The 16,163-nt window shown below is 36.8% G+C and overlaps 1 protein-coding gene across 2 annotated transcripts in view; it reads right to left on the bottom strand.

Annotated features, from left to right (window-relative positions):
- The window catches only part of LOC136825342 (uncharacterized), a 22,037-nt gene extending 21,931 nt beyond the window's left edge, over positions 1-106 (bottom strand). The window contains exon 1 of one of the 2 annotated variants that reach the window (XM_067081579.1): positions 1-106. This exon is cut by the window's left edge and continues 342 nt beyond it. The gene's annotated coding sequence lies outside the window, so the exon portion shown is untranslated. The other variant, XM_067081590.1, reaches the window with a different exon arrangement.
- Between the last annotated feature and the right edge of the window lie 16,057 nt (positions 107-16,163).

The following is a 16,163-nucleotide window of genomic DNA, read 5'->3' as shown; positions in this document are numbered from 1 at the left end:
ACTTTGTTCACGTGCCAGAAAGATTATTGCATCTGGTTTTTGGCGTCAGGTGTTGCTATGTTTGTAAGAGAAAACAGTAAAGTTCAGAGACAACTGGATCACATTAACGACATCGTTGCCTATTTTTATGATCAAGTGTGAGAGGCTATACGAATTGCAGACTGCGAGCGTCTGGCAACGAGCCCATGTGACCAAACTGGTCAAAGAACATTTTGGTCAATAGACCTGACGCTGTTTTTATTTTCTTTGCATAAGTCAAATACAACAAGTGCCATGCAAAATATCTATCCATACGAACGACCTGTTAACACAGAGTAAGCTTGATAATACATGAACCCAAATTGGTCATAGAGCAATTCTAAACAATTTAACCCGTCCATGACTTAAGCTTCCAGGAATTCTGGAGACCGGTAGGTATCGCCATAAGATTTCTGGAAAAGTTATAACAATGCTGTAGTGCGCAGTAGACTGAAGCATGAATCAAACTGCGCATAAAATACCGGTTTCAGTTATTTCAGTATTTCTTCGAAGGTGACAAGCTGGAAATTAACAGCAAAATCTAGTGTTTGCTAGAGTGAAAGTGACATTAGAATGAAGGCAACTTCCAGTCTCGAGAAAATTACGATAAAAATTAATTATTCCAATTGAAATGAAGCCCAAAGCACCTATTCTTCATCTCAAGTGGTATTTAAATAACCTGCCTGTAGGGGGAACCCGCAGGAGTGGCAGAAACTCTTTTGGAAAGAGAAAGTGAATCGGATTCCTAAAAGCGAGCAGTTCACAGGGTCTAACACAACTGCGCCCGTGTTAAAAAGACAGAGAGAGAGAGAGAGAGAGAGAGAGAGAGAGAGAGAGAGAGAGAGAGAATTAACTTATTTCTTTATCCTGGCGTTGCAGCTCAGAGAGAGAGAGAGAGAGAGAGAGAGAGAGAGAGAGAGAGAGAGAGAGAGAGACCCTCCCCAGGCAAAAATCGTTCAAGGATTATTTGACCCAATTACCTATGGCTATGCAATTTCTCCTTCAGTTACATCACAATATAATTCCACCGAACGTTCCTCACCGATGTAACCCTAGTTAAGAACTTGAACTGGTCAAAGGGTCTAGCAAAAGTCGGGCAGGTCACTGCACCACAAGAAAGAAGAAAGTCGAGTACTTACAGTAAGTGCGTCGAGTTCCCCAATTGTCACAGCGCCGTACTTCTTAACTGTTTTCTTCGTTTGTCACTGGGCTGGAATGGAATTTTTCTTTCATTTTTAATTTATTCCTCCAGCTAAGTGCTCAGTGAAGTTTATCTTAATTTTTTTTTATGGACATGACTAGTAATGATTGGAATTAAAGCAGTGGAGTAATGTAATTTCGTCCTCCAGTTCAGTGATCACTGAGGTTTATTTTCAGTTTTTTTATGAAAATGAATAATGATATTGGAATTAAAGGCGGTCGACTATTATTAAAAAAAGGGTGAATATATAAATAACGCCGAAATTTTCCATGAAGAAAGGGAGCACACATTGAAATTGGAGTTGGGCAGGACGGGTAGTTTCATACACTTCTAGTCTGGAGTAGATGAAGCAGACTTAGCTAGCACGGTCCTTACCTTGAGGTGACTCGTAGATGTACTTAAGTGTTTCATTTGCAGACTATAAAAGGACTAATGTGAACTTCCAGATTTTGACCATCCAACCTAATAACCCTTCTTGAGCCTCAGTGGGCTTATGGGAATCATGCCTTTGAGAATAGAAAAGTATATAGAATTTAAACCAAAGGCCAAGCGCTGGGACCTATGAGGTCATTCAGAGCAGAAACGGAAAATGACAGCAAAAGGTTTTGAAAGGTGTAACAGGAGGAAAACCTCGCGGTTGCACTATGAAACAACTGTTAGGAGAGGATGGAAAGTAAGATGGAAGATAGAGAATATGTATGAAGGTACAGTAAAGGAAATGAAAGGGGTTGCAGATAGGGGTCGAAGGGACGCTGCAAAGAACCTTAAGTAATGCCTACAGTGCCTTTGAGAGCAACAAGAACACTCTGGGATCAAAATCCAAAGAAACGACAATCATGTCTTGCTAGAAGAGACGGTATAGGAACGAGAGAAAGCAGAAGCGAGGGGAGAATGCCAAAGCTTGCTGGTCGAAGGGAAAACGTCCTTCTCACCTTCGACACAGTGAATGTAGGAAACGGTGGATTGTTCGGTGTTACGTCATCGCGAGAGATATGCGTCATGCAAATATACTGCACTGCATGCAAGACAAACAAATTGCTCATGTGCAGGTAAATGAGCAGAGTAAAAAAAAGAGTGAGATAAGATAGTAAGGCAAACTTCCGGCTGTGAGACAAAGAGTGCTTGGAAAGAAAAAGCATTTTCGCGCCGGAGGGAAAGTCTTTTGCCGAAAAAAGGATCTCACGAAAATACCTCGAGACGGCGACTGTTAGATAAAAATGAGATCTCGGAATATGATATGCTCAACGAAATTCGAAACTTCCTATGTCTCACGAATATTCATTTCCAGGTTCGAACGTCAGTTGAACCGGTATGAGTCTCAAACTCATTCGAATTTTTAGAGCGTATGCCCGGAAATCCAAGGCCCCCCCACCGCAACAACAAGCCCACCACATCATGCCCGTAATTTCAATCGTGAGCTACGTAGTCATGAAGTAGCGCCGGATTCATCGGTTCGATCAGGAATAGAAAAATATTTTAAAAAATTAAAAAAAGAAACGAACCTGAACGTCCTGATAGTCACCGGTCAGATCAGGACCCACTAAGTTAGTGGGTCCTTCCTTCCGAATTGTATCGACTAGTTACCGTTTGAGTCCTTTTGTGAAAGGAAAACAGGGACCACTGAATTTAGAAACCAAATAATATGTAGTGTCGAATTATAGCATTTCTTAATAGCAATGTATTAGAAACTATGCGAATGATCTGAATTTGATGAGTTCATTTATCTAAAAGCTTTTAGTGAATAATTTACTGACAATGATTTTCTCTTCCAAGCAGTTCTAGATATTTTCTTGACTCTACTTTGACTTCATATTTGTTTTCTATGTAGGATTCTTTCTTACAAGCCTTTCGTAAGATCTAAGCTGAGAAAGTAGCAAGCGAACTGTGATTGACATGATGCCGGTAATGTGTTACATTTAAGAATTAACATCAGAGTGCCGGATACCTAATGAAACGGTTATCAAATCCTCAGATTAAACTGAACTCTCTCTGAAGTATAGAGCCACTTTACTAGAATAATCAATATTCATTAAATATTGTGTTTCTGATTGAAACAACGCTATTAATTATGAGCATTATTCATTACTATGTTATTACGTTTTTAGCTTTCTGTAAAAGAAAACTGTTGTGCTGTCTTGTCTGTCCGTCCGCACCTTATTCTGTCCGCACTTTTTCTGTCCGCTTCAGATTTTAAAAACTGCAGAGGCTAGAGGGCTGCAAATTGGTATGTTGATCATCCACCCTCCACTCATCAGTTGTACCAAATTGAAGCCCTCTAGCCTTAGTAGTTCGTATTTTATTTAAGGTTAAAGTTAGCCATAATCGTGCTTCGGCAACGATATACAGGCCACCACCGACCAAGGTTAAAGTTTCACGTGGGGCTCAGGGGCACTGTTTGGCGCCACCGAAGACAGATCTATTTTCGGTGGCCTTGATTATACGCTGTAGCGGCTGTACCCAAAACGCGACTGCGGCTAAGAAACTTCGGCGCATTTTTTACTTGTTGTTTGTGTTATTCCTAGCTAATTCTTCCTATGAATAGACTGTTGGCCGATTCAAAGAGCTGGATAATACGCGTACAAACGTGTGTATCTGAAAATATAATTCAGACGAACTCTTGTTCCTTTCACAAGAGATACAAGAATTTACTTGAAACCCTTTTATCACAAAGTTTTTAGGACGATATTTGAAGACGAGAGCATTGGTACTTAAAGTTACGCCTTTATCGATCACTTGATTCCTTACGGAGTTTCGTGAACGTTTTAAAATCCTCTTTCTCTCCAGTGAAGTGACCTTAGCGGCCCCAGTTTATAGGAACTTTTTGGCCAGTCTCACCGAGCTTGGGAATATCTCCTCCTCTCAGTCTGCCTCGTGAATCAGTGATGATGTTTAGGTCGACCATCCTTCGACTGTCCAGTGCTTTGCATGCTTTTTTTTTTTCTACGACCTACCTTTGGGGGTTTCTCTCTGTCTCTTGCTCCGCTGACTCTAAGTACTAGTGTATAGATTGCTTCTTCCAAGAGGAGGATGATCCAGTCCCTTTCGTTGGGATGAGACTCATCTTTTTTTTTTTTTTTTTCATCAAACGTGGAATAATAATGGAGCCGACCTTACAAACACGCACGCACACACACTTGTTTATACATATATGGATATGATTATAAGTATATACATATATATACACACATATACGTGTGTATATATACACGCTTATATATAGATGTAAATGTGTGTACATATATACATATATATATGTATATATATATATTATATATACACACGTATATGTGTATATAATATACATACACACATTTACATCTATATATAAGTGTGTATATATATGTATATATTTATAATCATATAAATATGTGTATATATAAGTATGTGTGTGCGTGTTTGTCGGTTCCAATAATATTCAATATGTTTTTATATATTATTCCATGCTTGATTCCAGAAAAATTGTATATATATATATATATATATATATATATATATATATATATATATATATATATATATATTTATAATTTCAATCAATTCTATTTCAGTTAATAGATGGTGTATCTACAATAGAAACAACACAACTGTCACTGCAGTATTCATACTTAAATTGCTAGATTGTAATCGAGCACCCAGTGTCGTATATTGCAAAAACCTTAGCAACTTGGCACACCAACGTAAAAGGGTCATTAGTGGTGTGTCGAACCATCCCACAAAAACTGCGCCATTCACCTCTATCTAGAATCTCCTTTTATCCTTCCTGGATATTAAGGATACAACATTCCAGTTCCTGAGCAAGTCTTTAGGGATGAGAAAGCCAGACCCACGCCCTTTTTCCTTACTCCAGCAAATATTGGTGCCCATTCACAGCTGGGTGGACTGGTGGCCAGTAGGCCAGGATCGATCCGTGCTGGGTCTAAAGACCTTTGATCCATAGATATAGAAAACGTGAGCCGTGCATTGCACCACTCAACCACGGAACCCACTGTAGGTGGTTGCACCTCTGTAATTAACAACAAATAAATAAATGAGTCAATGAAAAATGATTGATTAATTACCTTAATGTGAAAAATGAGCAAGAAAACTAAATTGTGCTTGAGTTCTCCCTCAGACAATGTGACCTGAGTGTGAGGATGGTCATTACATTGGCCAAGGTCCAGAAAGTGACTGTCCTAGTGACCTTAGTACAGAGGCTATATGATATGTATTGTCAATGAATGAGAAACATCACTTGGAAATACTGTATGTATTCTTTTGTGCCTGTTGTTTAAGCTAAGAACCGGGCGTTTGATTTTTTTTTTTTTTTTTTTTGGCTGGCTTCGCCATTCATCGAGGTTAACGCTGCAAAACGTATTCCTTTTAAGTTGTGAATAAATTTTCGAGTGTCAAGTCATGTTCCCGTCAGACTACCTTGTAGTTAGTCTGGTTGATGAAAATACTGTACTACACTATGACAGAGCCCAAGACCTAAGAACAGCAGTTTACATGGCCACCGATGGTCGGAGACATCAAAATGTGGCATTTGATATGATTACTAAGCAACTGCAGATAAGGGTACGGATAAGCAAATCAATTGAGAATGATACAACTGAAAGCAACGTTCATACTAAAATTAACAGTAATTAGGGTAATGATAATAATTCCCGACTTCATTTGGACGAAAGGGACATTCATTTTAACTGCTTTGAATTTTAGGTTCAGTGAGACATTTCCGTTAATCCCTTCTGTGAAATGCATTAAGAGGCGACCACATGTCAGAAGGATAAAGCGGGAACCTTGCTCTCTCTCTCTCTCTCTCTTCACATACCATCTTTTCCTACTATGAAAACAAAAACCATAAAAACTTATACCATTAGACCTTGATTAGAGCGTTCTCTTTAGAGGAGTACGCTGAAACATTGTTCAGTTTTACTAAAAAGTTATGGAATGTCAGAGAAATATCCCATTTTCTAGATTCTTCCCGAGGTCACTGAATGACCCAAACAGCATAAAACACTCAAGTAATGCCTAGCGACCTTCAGTTCTGTCTGGACAGTGAATGAAGAAGGAGGCTGGCAGGAGTCACTGACTTACCTTGTAACCCCTTGGTTCAAATTGTTTAGGAAGATTCTAGAAGGGAGAAGGAGAAAGCTCCAACTGAGACGGAGACTCGTACATAATATTAATTCCCGTTCTGATGTAACTTATTTGGGGAGAATTTTTGTAACTTTATATTCCCATTTTGCCCGGCATTTTATAAGCATCGTATGCTTTTTGCCGTAACTTATTAGGGAGGTTGATAAGACATTACAATAAAGTTTCACTGGATTTCGAGCGTATAGCCTGTTAAGCATGCTAAACTCCATATTTCCACTCAGTCTCGGTGTGTTTTAATTACGGATGTAACGAGATACGTCATGAAATGTTTCCTACACAGCTGGTCAAGAGGCAGCAGCCAGTTGCTGATAACTGTCAATCAGCCAGCCGTTGCGGTGTTCTCTGTGGATGAGCCAGTGCAAATCAGTGTGGTTAAATTAGCTGCTTCCTACGCCTCAAGTTCCAAACAATCCTGTCATACAGCGACCTTTCTTTGCGATTTCAATAGAGTTAGAGTGACATGTTTTCCAAATATTACCACTAGTCAAGACGCAGGACCTTTCTGTGAGTTTATCGCAACATTATAATATATCTAAAGATATTTATGAACCCTTGCAATACAGCTTTTTAAAGTCCCTTCAAATTGACAACATTCAGTTTCAAACGCGGACTATTGAGGTACTACGATTGCCACAGCTTATTTTTTTTTCTAAATAGCATAAGCATGACACTGGTCATTCTTTTTTTTACCTAGTCATGTATATATATTTTACATGAACATTAAACTGCAAATTGTAACATTTTCTTCCTCTGACCAGTGACATATGCTAGATTTATACATTATGTAGTAAGATTCAGGATAAACAAGCAAGGATTCTTATTAGAACATATCAGTTGAAAGAAAATCGAAACCGCAACGTCTCTTCTTTATAAATATCCAATATGATAAATTGGAAATTCATCAGCTGAAACAATCACCAAGATATAACGTGGGCTAGATTTTAAAACAGCGACTCCGACTTTGGATTAAACTGAAAAGATTTTAAATAACAGGATTGATGGTCTTAAAAGTTCTGAAGTATAAAAGACGTTACGAATTTCGCACCACTCGGTCAATACAAAATCAAAAGGACCTCATAATTTAAGCACTAATTGTACATATATATCGTGAAAAGAGTGCAATTCTTGAGAGAGAGAGAGAGAGAGAGAGAGAGAGAGAGGCGCTGTTAGTATCAGTGGTAGTAGGCGTATGAATGATAGCTGTCGTTTGAGAGTTGAAGAACCTTCATGAGAGTGGATGCGATGACGTCGACTTAACCCAGACACAGTAGAGTAACCTGGCCCAGGAGTCGACCGACGGTCATCTTGATGGCTTTCAGTCCGTCGTAGAACCTGATCTCCTTCCAGGACGCTCGTGCGCCAAGGAGAACGAGGGCACGCTTAGGGATACATCGGATGTACTTCCTTTGTGTCCTGTCCCTGCCGACCTTTTCCAGGTCACCCTTGACATTTGAACGAGAGAGAAATCGACCCATTGGGCGGAAAAGTAGAACACAGAAAGTTGCTGGTTATGAGTTTGCTACGTTTGTTTGCGTCTGTTCGCCTGTGGAAATATAGACTTACTCTAGTGTACAGTAGACCTGAGTCAGTAATGCATTAATGAAACAAGAAGAACATGGCTTTCGTATTGCAAAAGACAGGTAAATCTAACAACCAACGCCCACCGGAAATACTTTTAAAAACACTAGTAGACCATTTGACTCTGTCATTATGTGTTCCTGTGACCTTCATTAATTTGACGGAACTTTGACTTTCAAAAGGAAGACAAATTCAATAGCATAAACAACTTGAATAATCAAAGTCTTTCGGCTTTTCTTTTAAGATATTTCAGCAACTGCTTTTCCAACCGTTTTCATTAATGATGACTAACTGATAGTGATATAAAACTGTTATACGCCGTACTGCAGTGAGTAGCAGCTTACTGTATTGTTAAATAAACTAAAGATAATACGCAAACACTCTCATATATGTATATATATATATATATATATATATATGATTTATACATATATGTATATACTCAATTATACATGTATGTGTGTATGTATATACATACATACGTATATATAAACTATATATATATAATATACATATATATATATATATATATATATATATATATATATATAAATATATATAAATTCTTTCCTTTTCACTATAAACCTTTTTACTCTGGAGAGAATGGCGTCAGAAGAACATGACATCTTTTTTCCTCAGCAAGTGCCTGGGGACGAGTCTGCTAGTCCTACGCCTTATTTCTTGACTCTGATAGAGGCTCCCACTTCTGTTGATTGTACATTCCAAAGGAGGGCAATAGTGTCTCGTTGTCCCTATGGTGTTTTATATATAGGTATATATATATATATATATATATATATATATATATATATATATATATGTGTGTGTGTGTGTATATGTGTGTGTGTGGAAATGCATGAATATGTAAGTGTATATATTATAATTTGGTAGTTGATTCACTCCCTGCTGTATGTCACATAAGGAAATAATAACAATTTTCCATCTTACATATTGGGAAAGTTACCAAATTGCCGGAACCTGAGGTTTGCATCTCCATACCTTGTATTGATATTGCCAAACAAAAGGGAAGAAAAAAAAAATCCTGGGTTTTGGAGTGGCTTGTATTTTGTGTATGCGAAAAGCCATATCAGGGTGGTATGAGTTGGTTTGGTCCTATGGAGAGACTGGAGGACAATATTGGAAGTTTGAGGTAGAAGGTGGAGATGAAGACCTAGAGAGTGCTGGACAGATAGTTTGAAAGAGGTATTGGAAAGGAAGTGTCCTAATATTCAGGAAGCATGAGGGTGCCTAGAAATAGAGGTGAATGGTGCATTGTGTTTCTGGGATTTCATCCACGGTTTGTCAGGAAAAGTACGAATGTGGTAGTGACCGTCGTCTTGCTTTTTCTCTGGAGCCACCCTACACGGCTAACATTTTTATTTGGTCTTTAAGTAAGTAAAGTTATATACATTATAATAAAGTGCTATGATTTACGGTTTGTGTTCTCGATGACAGAAGACTTCCAGTGTACTGTTAATCTCGAGGCCTAGGTAAAAGGTAACTGGAGAAAGTACTCAATTTGCCTGTTGCTGTGACAATTGATAATGTCAACAAAGAAAACATGATACAAAATATAATATACTTTTCATGGCTGAGGACAAAAAGTTAAAATAAAAATATTAAAGAAAGCACTTCATTGCTAACTCGCGGCTCTCCAAAAAAGTTTACCTTGTTAATTCGATTTTATTTATTTCATTGTGTCATTAGAAAGGGAAGGAGAGACAACATTATAAAATACCCATTGACATTAGTAGTAAATTGAGTACAAAGCAATAATCATTTTGTTTTTTGCTATCTACAAATTTTCTGCTGTTTCGATTTTATAATTCCCCTGACGTGTAATCTCTCGGGGATTAAAATTGTAAGCTTATCATTCTCGACATGTTTAAAATTAATATCATGAAAATTCTTTGGTGGAAAACGTACAGTTTTAAATCTGGGTTAGACCGTATAGTTTCTCAAAAGTGTTGGAAGAAATCTTGGCGGTCACGGTTCAATTCTTCTGCAGAAAGCTGGCAGAGACGCCGCACCACTTTCGATATTTCTTGGTAGCTCGACTCTCTTTGCAAAAATTTTGAGTTGGTTCGTTAGAAGTTTGTCCACTTATCTTATCATTATCTAATATTATTGCTTTGCCTGAAACGTTACCGAAGAAGTTCATACATAGCAATAAAGTTAAAACTCGCAACGTAAACTAAAAGGGACAACGACAAAGACCCCTGTCGACCGAAAATGGGTGGTGTTTTTGCCTGGCATGACGAAAGAGTTGAAGTAGTCTATGGTTTTTGTTTGAGAAGCTGAAAGCGTTAAAGGAAGAGACATCGCGTCGTATGCTTAGGAAATCAGGGGTTCTTTTTATAGGGGAAGCTGAACGCGTTTAGGTCCCACAGGCGTCTGTCTTGCGTACACTTGCCCTTGACTCTATCGCTTGTTGTATAAGACTTCTCTCCTCTCGTCGCTCATGGGCAGCACATGCAAGGACTGGGGAATGTCATCTCTGTTTGTTCGTTCGAGTTCCTGGTCTTACCAATGTAAAAGCGTAGATCGTTTGGATTCATACGCACATATGCAAACACACACACACACACGCGTGCGCACAAACATACACACATATATGTACTTGCGCGCGTTGGTAAAACGTATTTCAATATGATTTGATAAGAGGTAAAACAACCGAAACGAATGAAATAACATCTATAAAATATTTACAAATCTTCTTTGGAGTCGTCCCCTGTATGAGGAAACAGCTTAAAATTATATATGTACTATAATATACATACACACACACACACACACACAACAATAACACACACACACACACATATATATATATATATATATATATATATATATATATATATAATATATATATGGTATATGTATATATATACATATATATGTATGTATGTTATGTATGTATATATATATATATATATATATATATATATATATGTATATATATATATATATATATATATATATATAAATGACAGACTCTTTTCCCTAAGGGAGGAGGTTCATAAAGGCAAATAAATACCTGGCGATTTTCAGCAAGTCATTTGGGAGGAGGTTGTTGCCCTGCCCCTCTGCATTCAGGTTCACAATTTACTGGTTAGGTCTACAGGGGCTCAATAGAATTTGCAAGAATTTACATATAGCTTTTCATCCCACTTGTGAAATCAAACCCAGGACTTTTATCGCTGCTGTGATCGGGAGGTAAACAAAAGGGAGAGTGAAATTGCTGTAGATTTCTCAGAACTAGATGCTGCTCATGAATATCTGCAGACGGATCTTCAGAGTACAAACAAAAGTTGCAGTGACTGCGACCATTGTATATGACCAACTTGACTTACTAAGAGACTGAATGCTGCTCGCGAAGCCTCACCAGACGCAGTCTTCAGAATAATGCAAATTCCCAGTGGCATGCGACCATTATGTGACCAATTTAGCTTATACCAACTTGAATCAAGTGTATCCCTGATGACAGCAATAAATTAATGGCTGAAACATGTGTCGGCTTAAGAGCAAATAAATGGAGCAGCAGAACGTCATTTCTTGTCAGTCCTTTCAAAACTCCGGTCTTGAAGTGTTGAAGCGTTTCCTTGTTGCAGTAGATGCCACATATATTTAATGAAGATAACCTAAATGAAAACTTGTGCCTAAAAAGAATATATATATATATATATATATATATATATATATATATATATATATATATATATATATATATATATATATATATATATATATATACACACACACACACACACACACACACATATATATATATATATATATATATATATATATATATATATATATATATATATATATAATACTTTACTCTTTACTAACCTAATTTTGAGGAAGCTGTGGTTAAGTGTTTCTTGTAACTTTCTATGGACTATATATTTATATATATCCATATATACACACACGCATATATATGTATATCTATTATATATATATATATATATATATATATATATATATATATATATATATATATATATATATATATATATACATACATCCAAGAAGGAAATGGAAGAAAAGAGTCAGCTCGTAAGTAAAGACTCACAAGGATTAAACTTTAGAACAGTTAAAATGTACACAGATGATGAAGTTCACCTTCATCCAGTTTCACGGCCTCGCAATCAGTTCTGTTTCATAAGCATCCGTTGCAGCCTGACGCCAGGAAGCGTAGCAAGCCCTTATCTGGGCAGCTGAAGTGGTCCCAGTGCCAGGCGTCTCCTGTTTCTTTCTCCCCGCTCGCTTCTTTACTACTTTGACTGTCTGAGTGCCTGTGTGTACACCGCGGCTACACTATACAGTATGTGCATACAGCTGTGACACTCTAGTGTATACATATGCATATGTATATCACACATCACCACAGGGGGGGAAAAAAGTAAGAGGCAGGGTTTAGGTCCTGACCAGTTTCGACTTTATTGTCAAGCTATTCAAGTTAATGGCTTGGAAATAAAGTAGAAACCGGTCAGGACCTACATCTCCTCTCTTATTTTGTCACCTGTGATTATGTGAGATAAACGAAACACGTGTTAAAATGGCTTATTTTGTCACCTGTGATTATGTGAGATAAACGAAACACGTGTTAAAATGGGATTATAATATGTATATATACAGTATATATATATATATATATATATATATATATATATATATATATATATATATATATATATATATATATATATATGTATGTATATATATTACGCTTCGTGTACTTTGCAAACATTTCATTTCGGCAGCTTCAACCTTCATTCACATATGTGCATTAAACACCCCAACTTCTTGCCTATAAAAGATAGTAGGCACAACGGTAGTCCCCTCATACATTCTTACCTTAGCTTACACATGAAACAAGTGTCTTCCAAATCTTTGGCTGTCACCCAGTACCTTCTTGCTTCCCCTGTTTTGTGACCCATTTCTTTTCTCTTCCTACCAAAGTTCATTATATTCACTCCCAGATACTACACAAAGTTCCACTCTTATACCATCTATATTAACATTCATTACGCCGCCTTCCCTTTGTTCTATTTATTCTCGTAACCTAACTCTTGCTCACGTGACTTTCTGCTCTTGCAGACACTTTAAAACTCTTTTGTTAGTTTCTGCCATTCCATTTCGCCATCCCCAATTCGCAAACATTCCACAGTCCCTTCATGGCTCTTCTCATCCTGCAACTTTGCATCTACTTCTACTGTCCACTTTCTGATTTCTTGCATCACTACAACAATAACATTACTGAAAAATCACGGAGACATGACCCACCCTGTTTCAAACCCACTTTTTTTGTTTTCATAATCTAAAACATTCTTCACTTCCATAATAAAAACTGGTAATTGTTATCTAACTTACTGTCTATATGATACATTCTTAAAACGCCCTTCAGTAACTCTGTTGATTATATCAAGGGTTTTTTTTTCAGGTAATATTGTGCTCTTATAATTATGCTCTCATAATTCTTACAGCTCTCTTTACCATCATTAGCTTTTTAAAATGGAATAATTATTTCGTTCATCCACTCCTCTAGAATCTTCCCGTCATCCAGACATACCTTAAAAACCCTGGCCAACTACTAGACCTCGCTATTACCTCTGCATCACAGCACCTCACTTGTAAGTCCATCAACTCCTTGAGTCTTCCCATTCTCCGGCCTCTTAATTGAGCTCCTTAAACCCTCGATAGTCACGTCCATAATTGTTCTCAACCTCACGCTAACCTTTTCTATAGCTGTGGCATTCACTTCTGACTCTCTCCTATCCTCAAAATTCAAACCAGTCTTCACTACAGACAGCATCTTTCCACTTGTATCACTCATTCTGAGATCTGTTTGCTCATTTATCATTCTTTCTGCATCTAGTTTCCTGTATAATTACTTATTTTTCTCCTTGTAATTCTTGTTCGCCTTCCCCCCCGCCCCCAATTCAATGTTTATTACTTTTCTTGTTTTTCTTTCTATCTTCCTTCTTGAGTGCCTCATTCATCTTCTTATATTCATGCACATGAATACAACTACACCTCAAATCATATCTTTTCCCCCACAAAACCTTTTATTTCCTTATCCCTCCACTAGCTGTTATTTTTTCCTGCCCTCATTTGCACAAACACTCGTTGCCTTTTTCCGTTTACCTACTCCTCATCTCCTTCCACATCTGTGTCCTTAATCCTGACCACTACTTCCTTCTCACTCTAGTTGGATGTCTCGATTATAATTACGCCACTTTTTCACTCCTTCCTCTCCAACTCATATCTACCTTAACTTTTGTTTCAACCAAATAATACCTCCTAGGGCAGCAGTTTCCAAGGAAGTACTACTTACGACCACGACAGTAGCAGTCAGTTTTAAATGACTGATGTGGATATATATCACACATTGACACAGGTGAAATATAAGAGACAGGATATATATATATATATATATATATATATATATATACTCTCATATATATATATATACACATTGTGTGTGTGCATATATATATATATATATATACTCATACTCTATATATATATATATATATATATATATATACTACTCTACTATATTATTAATATTATATAATATATATATATGCATGTATGTGCACATATATATATATATATATATATATACTCTGCCTATATATATATATATATATATGTATATATATTACTTTCCAACTAAACCAGTAGTGTTTTTACTGTCACTTCATGAATATACAGCAGTCTCACTCTGAGCATTATGTTCCCACCTGTTGACTCCTTTTTGTCGAATAAAGGTATATTACCATTGTCTCTTTGTTTTTTTTTTTTTTTAGTAACGAGATCAGAGTATGAGTGCATACCCCGTGTTCTTGGCAATTTGGTAAGTTTAATGCTATTCAGAGTATTGAGGTACATGGTTCTCTGAATTTCCAGAATCTTACAGGGTATGTAGAGATGTACAGTATATTGTAATGGCCAGCTCTTAGTATATTTTTGGGCTGCATCATTCATGCAACAGGAATGACTAACGCCTCAGCAACGGGCATTGCTATAACTACCGTTATTATTATTATAATTATTATTATTATTAAGTTTGTAGTAACAAAGCTCACACTTATACAGTAAACTACATTACTATGTAAAATATACAAACAAGGTCTTTCCGAACATTGAACGGTGTCTCTCATTAGTGTTAACGTTAAAATGCATGCATTTTAACATTAACACTGATAAAATACCATTCGGGCATTCAAAAGTCACTTGTATATTTTATAATGTAATTCTATAATGTTGAGTTTTATTACACTGGGTATTTTGAGATTGTGAATGTCTTAGCCTTATTATTATTATTGTGTGTATTATTATTGTGTGTGTGTGTGTGTGTGTGTGTGTGTGTGTGTGTGTATTATTATTATTATTATTGTGTGTGTGTGTGTTATTATTCAGAAGATGAACCCTGTTCTGTAAGACAATACAGAGAGCACTGACTTAAAATTCAAACTTCCAAAGAATATGGTGCTCTTTAGAAAGAAGTAACAGAGGGTAATGGGAAATACGGAAAGAAGAGCCCACTTATTAGAGTAGAAAAGATAAGTTAACTAATTCAATGAAAAAGTAAACGTCACGTCAAAATTGGCGATAAAATTTAAATACTCTTGCACCCGCTTTTATTTGAGTTCTATACTTTTTAAATGTTCATAAATGCAGGTACAGAAAAAGGTCATAAATGAAAACAATTTTGGGCATGATAAGTGATACGGATTTTTATCTTTATAATAACAAAAACTAAATTTCAATATACGTACACGGTGAAGATTAGGAATTGAAATTCATAGCAAAGGTGCTAAAGAAAGCTAACCTTACTACATGTGACGTAGAAGCATTGCACTTGTGTCTGTTGTAATGGAAATATTAAGTATGCTTTTTTCTTAACTGGCTTGGGAAAGATATTGATAAAAACCTAGAGATGAACGAGCTAGTTTTAGAAGTCAGGAGATCCACGGATCAGCTACTTGTATGAAGACAGATGTGCATCAGTCTATGATTTTAAAATTCCCCTTCTGTTGACTCTTGTTGACGATTGAGACAAGGCATTTGACAACGTACACTGGCCAGTATCATGGAAGATCTAGTGTCAACACGGCATTCCCGTGAAATATGTAAGCTAACTGAAACTCCTTGGGAGAGTAGATGCAAAATTAATGGTAATGGGGTCTTGTTAAGTGAATTTGCAGTAATC

Source organism: Macrobrachium rosenbergii, chromosome 3 (assembly GCF_040412425.1).
Source record: "Macrobrachium rosenbergii isolate ZJJX-2024 chromosome 3, ASM4041242v1, whole genome shotgun sequence".
In the NCBI taxonomy this organism is placed as follows: Eukaryota; Metazoa; Arthropoda; class Malacostraca; order Decapoda; family Palaemonidae; genus Macrobrachium; species Macrobrachium rosenbergii.
The sequence above is the reverse complement of the archived record's forward strand: the minus strand, read 5'-3'. Positions and strand labels throughout refer to the sequence as shown.